The 8,182-nt window shown below is 37.8% G+C and overlaps 1 non-coding gene across 1 annotated transcript; it reads right to left on the reverse strand.

Moving 5' to 3' along the window:
- Positions 1-7,536: 7,536 nt before the first annotated feature.
- Positions 7,537-7,751, reverse strand: LOC121498413. Its single transcript, XR_005989779.1, has one exon. It is a non-coding gene; the product is annotated as a small nucleolar RNA U3 (small nucleolar RNA).
- Between the last annotated feature and the right edge of the window lie 431 nt (positions 7,752-8,182).

Raw genomic sequence — 8,182 nt, forward strand, 5'->3', positions numbered from 1 at the left:
AGAGATTAGAGTGTGGTCTAGCTATCCATCTGTCCCTGGCTGAATACAGGCCTTGCATGCACACAGAGAGACACACAGGGAGCTGGTGAAAAGCAAAATCCAAGGAAGACTTGTAAATGACCTGAACTTTGAGTGTGTTCCCCAACCCCATAGAGATCTATCAGCCAAGGTTGGAAATTCTTACTATCTTAAGTGTTTGAGCACAATCTTTGATCACTAAATCACACTGAGATAGAGATGATCTCTAGGAAACCAGTATTAAAAAATCAAAATGACACTTTAAATAAAATGGACAGGGGACATCAGGAGCTGTACACTGTAAGAGAAACAGAGCTCTTGAAATTAGTCTAGGCAAGTCACCAAAGAAACAGTCAGCAACAGCAATAACTTCTAAAAGGCCTACGTAGGGAGTGGAATCTCAGGCTAGAGTTGCTGTAATATAGTATCCAGTTTCTAACAAAAATTTTATTTTATTTTTTTAAATATTTTATTTATTTATTCATGAGAGACACAGAGAGAGAGAGAGGCAGAGACACAGGCAGAGGGAGACTCAGGCTCCATGCAAGGAGCCCGATGTGGGACTTGATCCCGGGTCCCCAGGATCACACCCTGGGCTGCAGGCGGCACTAAACCGCTGCGCCACTGGGGCTGCCCTCTAACAAAAATTTTAAAGATTTGGGTCAGTGGAAGCAAAGCAGTCAATAGACACTGTCTCTGAGGGGGTTCAGATGCTGAACTTTTCACAAAGATCTCAAAGCATTTATTATAAATATGTTCAAACAACTAAAGAAAATCAGGTTTAAAGAATTGAAGAAAAGTATAATGACAATGACTCATCAAAGATAGAATATCAACCTGGAGCTAGAACTCATTAAAAAAAAAAGAGAGAGAAAGAGAGAAAGAAACAAGTGGTAAATCTGGGCATGAAAAGTAAGATAACTGAAACTGGAAAATGAAGGCCTCAACAGAAAATATAAGGGAGCAGAAGAAGGAATCAGTGAATTTGAAAATAAGATGACAGAAATTATCCTATCTGGAAAACAGAAAGAATAAAGAAAATTGAACAGAGCCTTGGAGACCTGTGGGAAACCATCAAGCATAACTTGCACAGAATTCCAGAAGGAATTCTGCACCTGAGTGGTTCAGTTGGTTAAGCGTTCAAATATTGATTTCAGCTCAGGTCACGATCTTGGGGGTCATGAGATCAAGCCCCATGTGGGTCTCCATGCTCATCGGAGAGTCTGCTTGAGATTCTCTCTCCCTCTCCCATTGACCCTCCCCCGCTTGTTCTCGCTCTCATAAACAAACAAACAAAAAGAGTTCCAGAAGGAAAGAAAGGGGGAAAATGCTTTTGAAGAAAGGATGGCTAAAAGTTTCCTAACTGAGGAAAACCACGAATCTACCCATCCAAGAAGCTTAAAAAACATTTTTATATCACGGAAGATCTACTCACATATATTTAAATATATATGCTTAACATTTAAAGAAGCTGAAAAGCCCATTAGAACCTTTCAACATAAGATTGAGGGTTGTACAGTCTAAGTCTTCTTTGCTAGACTGTTTTGTTTGCAGGGCCACTAACATCAGTGTCTTTATGTCTATGTGTGTGTTGGAGTCCCTAGAAAAAATTTTTTCAAATATCCTGCTAGAGGACCAAATCTTGGCTGCAAGTGCTCTGGGATCTCATCTCATGACTATCAGTCAAATTGCTGCCTCCAGTCCATACATGCTTCAGATAATAAGACTCCTATCTCCTCCAGGACTAGGGAGGAGAAGTCCTCTGGCTCATCAAGTGACAAGAGGTCCCTCAAGTGCTCTCCAAACATCAGCAAATCCTTATTTGTTTGTTTCCCTCATCATTTATTTAGACTTTTAAAAATTGTGTAGAATTGGTAATATATTTTCCTTAACTGCTTGCTAGAATTTGCCAGTGAAGCCATCTGGGCCTAGAGTTTTCTCTGAGGGAGAATTTTAACTACAAACTTAATTGCTTTCATAGATATATTCAGGTAATCTGTTTCTTGTTGAGTGAGTTTTAGCAATTTGTACTTTCCAGAAACTGAACAATACTTAATCTGTCAAATTTATGGTAATACTGTTGTTCATAATATTCTCTTATTATCTTTTCTAATATTTGTAGACTCTGTAGTGGTGTCACCTATCTCATTTTTTAGAGTGGTAATTTGTGTATTTTCTTTTTTCTCTACCAATATGGTAGAAGTTTATCAATTTTATTGATTTCCCCCCACACACAGCAAATTAAATAAACCAATAGAAAATTGATTTTCCTCTACCAAATAAAATAAAAACCAACTTCCGGTTTAATGAGTTTTCTCTATTGTTATTTTGTTTTCTGTTTCATTAATTTCCATTCTGATCCTTATTATTTCCTTTCTTCTGCTTACTTTAAGTTTAATTGGCTCATCCTTTTTTCATTTCCTAAGGTGAAAACTGAAGTTATTGATTTGAGACTTTTCTTTTTTCTAATATAGGTGTTTCATGTTACAAATTTCCCCAAGTACTGCTTTAACAATTATCTCACAAATTCTTTCATGTTGCATTTTCATTTTTTTTTGCATTTCCATTTTTATTCATCTCAAAAATACATTCAAATTTATCTGACTCATGTTTTTTAGAAGTGTAGTTTTTAGTTTCCAAGTATTTGGAAATTCTCTTGATATCTTCCTATTATTGATTTCTCATTTAATTCTATTGCAGTTCAAGAACATACTTTGTTTTACTTGAATGCTTTAAATTTTTTGACACTTATCGCTTCATAATATGATCTGTCTTGGTCATTATTTTACATGTACTTTAAAAGAATGTTTAATCTACCTTTGTTTTATGAGTGTCCTATAAGCGTCAGTGAGATCAATCTGGGTGATAGTGGTGGTTAAGTCTTCTATAGTCTTTTTTTTTTTTTTTTTAAATAAGTTTATTTAAGTAATCTCTTCAGCCAACATAGGCCTAAACTCACAACTCCAAGATCAAGAGCTGCATACTCTACTGATTGAGCCTGCCAGGTGCCCCAAGGCTTCAATATTCTTACTGATTTTCTGTGTATTTGTTTCTATCTACAAACATAATTATAGATTTTTCTATTTCCCCTTGCACTCTATAATTTTTTGCACCATGTGTTTTCAAGGTCTGCTATCAGATGCATTCATTTAGATTTGTTACATCCTATGGATGAATCAGTTCCTATATGATTAGGTAGTTACTGTGTTTATCCTAGTACTATTCTTTGTTCTAAAATATACTGGGCATTCCCTAGGTGGCTCAGCGATTTGGTGCCTGCCTATCCCAGGGTGTGGTCCTGAGGTCTTGGGATTGAGTCCCACATTGGGCTCCCTGCATGGAGTCTGCTTCTCCTTCTGCCTGTCACTGCCTCTCTCTCTCTCTCTCTCTCTCATTCTTTCTCTCTCTGTGTGTGTTTGTCTCTCATGAATAAATAAATAAAATCTTAAAAAAATAAAGAAACAATAGTATACTTCCATTTCTCCCCTCTCAGTCTTTTTTTTTTTTTTTTTTGAGATTTTATTTATTTATTTGGGAGAGAGAGCATGCACATGGGCACAAGTAGGGGTGGAGGAGAGGTGAGAAGCAGAGGGAGAGGGAGAAGCAGACTCTCCACTGAACAAGGAGCCTAACATGGGGCCCCATAACCTGGACCTGAGACCCATGACCTGAGCTGAAAGCAGACACCTAACTAACTGAGCCACCCAGGTGCCCTACACATTTTATTTCTACCTATGTTATAAACCCCACAGCATGTTATTATTATTTGTTGAAAATGGTGGACTATTTTAAAAAGAGATTTAAATAAGAAGAAAGAGTTTTTATTTTATTTATGTAGTTATCTTTTCCGGTTTTTTTTTTTTAAGATTTTATTTATTCATCATAGACATAAAGAGAGAGAGAGAGAGGCAGAGACACAGGCAGAGGGAGAAGCAGGCTCCATGCAGGGAGCCCGAAGTGGGACTCGATTCCGGGTCTCCAGGATCTCGCCCTAGGCCAAAGGCAGGCACTAATCCACTGAGCTAGCCAGGGATCCCCCCCTGCTATTTTTTTTTTTTTTAAGATTTATTTATTTATGAGAGACACAGGCAAAGACACAGGCAGAGGGAGAAGCAGGCTCCGTGCAGGGAGCCCGATGTGGGACTCCATCCTCGGTCTCCAGGATCAGGCCCTGGGCTGAAGGTGGTGCTAAACCGCTGAACCACCTGGGCAGCCCACCAAAGAACTTTTCTGAACATTGTTCAAACATTGATAATGAATTCTTTGTCAGCTTTTGTATCTCTGAAAAGTCTTTATTTCACTTTTATTCCTGAAAGGTCTTTTCACTGTGAATAGAATTGTAAATTAAAAGGTTTTTCTTAAAAAAATAAATAAATAAAATAAAATGTTTTTCTTGAGGTGTCTGGCTGGCTCAGTTGGTAGAGAATGTAACTCTTGATCTTGGAGTTGTGAGTTTGAGTCTCACATTGGGGACAGAGATTACTTAAAAAAATAAAATCTTTAGAGCACCTTGGTGGCTCAGTCAATTAATAATCTGCCTTCAGCTGGGTCCTGATCTCAGGGTCCTGGGATCAAATTCTGTATCAGTCTCCCTGCTCAGTTGGGAATCTGCTTCTCCCTCTGCCTCTGCCTTTCCCCTCTCCTTGTGCTCTCTGGCTCGTTCACTCGCTCTCAAATAAATAATTAAAATCTTAAAAAAATAAAATAAAATAAGGGACACTTGGGTGGCTCTGTGGTTGAGCATCTACCTTTGGCCCAGGTTGTGATCCCAGGATGCTGGATCAAGTTCTGCATCAGGCTCCCTACATGGAGCCTGCTTCTCCTTCTGCCTGTGTCTCTGCCTCTCTCTGTGTATCTCATGAATTAATAAATAAAATCTTTTTCAAAAATTAAAAATAGAAAATAAAAATAAAATCTTTAAAATGTTTTTCTTTGAATATTTTAAATACATTGCTTCATCATCTCATTTTCATTATTTTCTATGAGAAAATTTGTTATACTTGTTTTAGCTGTATGTAATATGACTTCTTTCTCTGGTTACTTTTAAGATTTTCTCATTATCATTGGTTTTGACCAATTTGAATATGAAGTGCTATGGCACAGTTTGTTTCATGTTTCTTTTCCTTGTATTTCATCAAACTTTATGATGATCATTATATCTAGCAAATTTGGAGAATTTTTAGCCTTTGTCTCTTCAAATATTTCTTCTGTATCTCTCCTTCAGGAACTCCAACTACATGTATATCAGGCCACTTAAATTTGTCCTTCAGTTCACTGATAATCTGTTCATATTTTCCAAATTTTTATTTTTCTTAGTTCCCTTTTAGATGATTTCTATTGCTGTGTCCTTGAATTCACTAACCTTTTCTTCCGAGCTAACTCTTCTGCCATTTAACCTTTCAGCATATTTTTCATTTCAGGCATTGAAGTTTTCATATCTAGAATTTTGAATTGGATATTTTTTATATCTTACATGTCCCTACTTAACTTTTCAAATTATGGAATACAATTATAATAATTGTTTTTAATATTCTTTTCTGCTAATTTTACTATTTATGCCCATTCTGGGTGAGTTTTGCTTCAGTTGACTTTCCTCCTCATTATTAGTCATATTTTTCTGTTTCTCTGTATGCCTGGTAATCTCTGATCAGATGCCAGACATTGTAAATTTTTCCTTGTTCTGTGCTGGGTATGTTTTCATTAATGTACATATTTTCAAGCATTGTTTTGGGGTGCAGTTAAGTTACTTATTTACAAGTAGGTTCTTTTAGTCTTGCTTTAAGATCTGTTAGGCAGGACCATAGTCATCCTTAATCAAAAGGCAATTATTTTCAACTACTGAACAAGACCCTTCATAATAGTGCACCCATCACCCAGAGAATTGTGGAGTCTTCCAGTACTGCTGGTGGGAGTGAGTACTATTCCTGGCCTTTTGTAGGTACTGAAAAATGTAGTACAATGAGATCAATGCTGTTCCCTCTCATCCTTTTGGATAGTTCTTTCCCCAACTTCATGTTGTTTCCTTACATGCATATGTTGATCAATAGTCTCCTGAATACTCAAGGGAATCCTCTGCAGATCTCTGGGTCTTTCCTCTATGCAATTTTCTTCTATGTGAACCACTGCAACCTTGGTTTCCCCAGACTTTCAGGTCTATCTGCTCAACTCAGGGGTCCCTAGGGCTCTGCCTGAGTTCCCTCTCCCTGGGCCATGGTCTCAATATCTTCTCATGGTAGTAATCTGTGGCAGATTACTCTGCCATAGAGCTCACCTTGTTGCTTATTTTTTTCCTGACTCTTGAGGATTACTGTCCTTTATTGCCCAATGTCCAGTATCTTGAAAAACCACTGTTTCAAATATCTTATCTTTTAATTTTGGGCAATGGAGGCAGAAGAATTTAGTTGAGAGTGTAGGTCTGGTTCTATTCTTCTATCTTGGCTGGAAGTGGAAGTCTCCAGGTCTATGATAAAATAAGTCCAACAAATAGAGATGAACAATAATGCAAGGTGTTTTTTAAATAGCCATTGTAGTAGTCCTTTACCAAGGAAAACCTTATTTTTATTTTATACTTCTCATAGAGTCAAAACTTGAGTTTATTTTTGTGCTATCTATTGAAAAAAGATTAACTAGAATACGGTAATTCACACAAGAATTTATAAATATCAGTTATATCAGTCTTGGTTCATTTACTTTTTTCATTCACCTATTTAACAGATATTTAAACACCTATTGGGTAACTATTGTGTGCCAAGTGCTGTGTAAGTCAAAAGAGATAAGGAGGTAAAATGGCTCACCTTTTGTCACTGCTATTGAGGGAGACAGCCCTGATAGAAAAATATAATACAGTGAGACTGGTGCTGTGGTGGGTAGGTGAAGAGTGCTTCGGAAGCACATAGAAGGGGGTACATAATCCAGACTGGATGTTTTGCGGGGGGGGGGGGGGGGGCGGGAGGAAAGAAGCTAGTCCTAAAGGTTACTTGGAGCAAGTGATGCTTGCACTGAGACCAGAACTAATGTTTTTTTTTTTAAAACATTTTATTTATTTATTCATGACAGACACACAGAGGGAGAGAGAGAGAGGCAGAGACACAGGCAGAGGGAGAAGCAGGCTCCATGCAGGGAGCCCGATGTGGGACATGATCCCGGGTTTCCAGGATCAGGCCCTGGGATGAAGGCGGCGCTAAACCACTGAGCCACCCGGGCTGCCCAAATAATAGTTTATAATCAGGAGAATAATGACACCCAAACCAGAGTTAGGGACATGTATGAAAACCAGGTGATGAGAAAGAATAAGTAGGTATTCTGGAGATTGCAAGCAGATCAATTGGCTGGCACATAGTGGGCCAGGAGGCTGGGAGATGGTGGTGATATATGGGGCACAACATATCATCTACAGAGGAAGAACCCTAATGGTGCTTCCTCAGAGAACAAAAATAGGCTGTGACAGCTACTGGGCTCATCTTTTTTATAATCTCAGTGTGTCAAGTTAGGAAACCTATTTTTTAAAATAAAACAGAAAGCACTCAGACTGTGTCCTCTCCCTCTTACTGCCCCAAAGAAGGAGAAAAACAATCATCAATGGCAAAAGGCAGTTGCAGAAACAATACCTAGGGCCAGCTTCATGCTCAGGAGAGAACATGGCGTCTCCTTCTCATGGTTTTGGGTACTTGACATGATTAGAGAAACATTCTCTAGTAACAAATTATAGAAATGATCCCTAAAAGTATAGTCTTAAGTCAGGGAATATTTTAACTGAGTCATTGCTAGTTTCACTCTAGTCTAGTCCATTTGTCTTCCTAGCAAACTCTTGGACATTCTTCAGTGTCCATCCTAAAGCTAGAATAAAACCTACAGATGAATAATTCTGTGATCTTGCTAATGGAGAAAGCATGTCTAAGTGGAATAGCAAAGGTAAAAATGTTAAATGAGAGGAGTGGCAGTTGATTTCACAAATGTTTAAAACTTCTGTATATGAAAAGTGCCTGAACCAGAATTAAAAAGTAAAAAGCCTAAAACAAATTTTTGGAAGAAATCTTGGGGTTTTTTTTAAAGATTTTATTTATGTATTTATTTATTTATTTGTTTGTTTGTTTGTTTGTTTGTTTATTTAAGAAAGAGAGCATGTGTAAGCTGCAGGAGGGGCAGAGGAAGAGGGATTCCAAGG

Source organism: Vulpes lagopus, chromosome 8, assembly GCF_018345385.1.
Source record: "Vulpes lagopus strain Blue_001 chromosome 8, ASM1834538v1, whole genome shotgun sequence".
NCBI lineage: Eukaryota > Metazoa > Chordata > Mammalia > Carnivora > Canidae > Vulpes > Vulpes lagopus.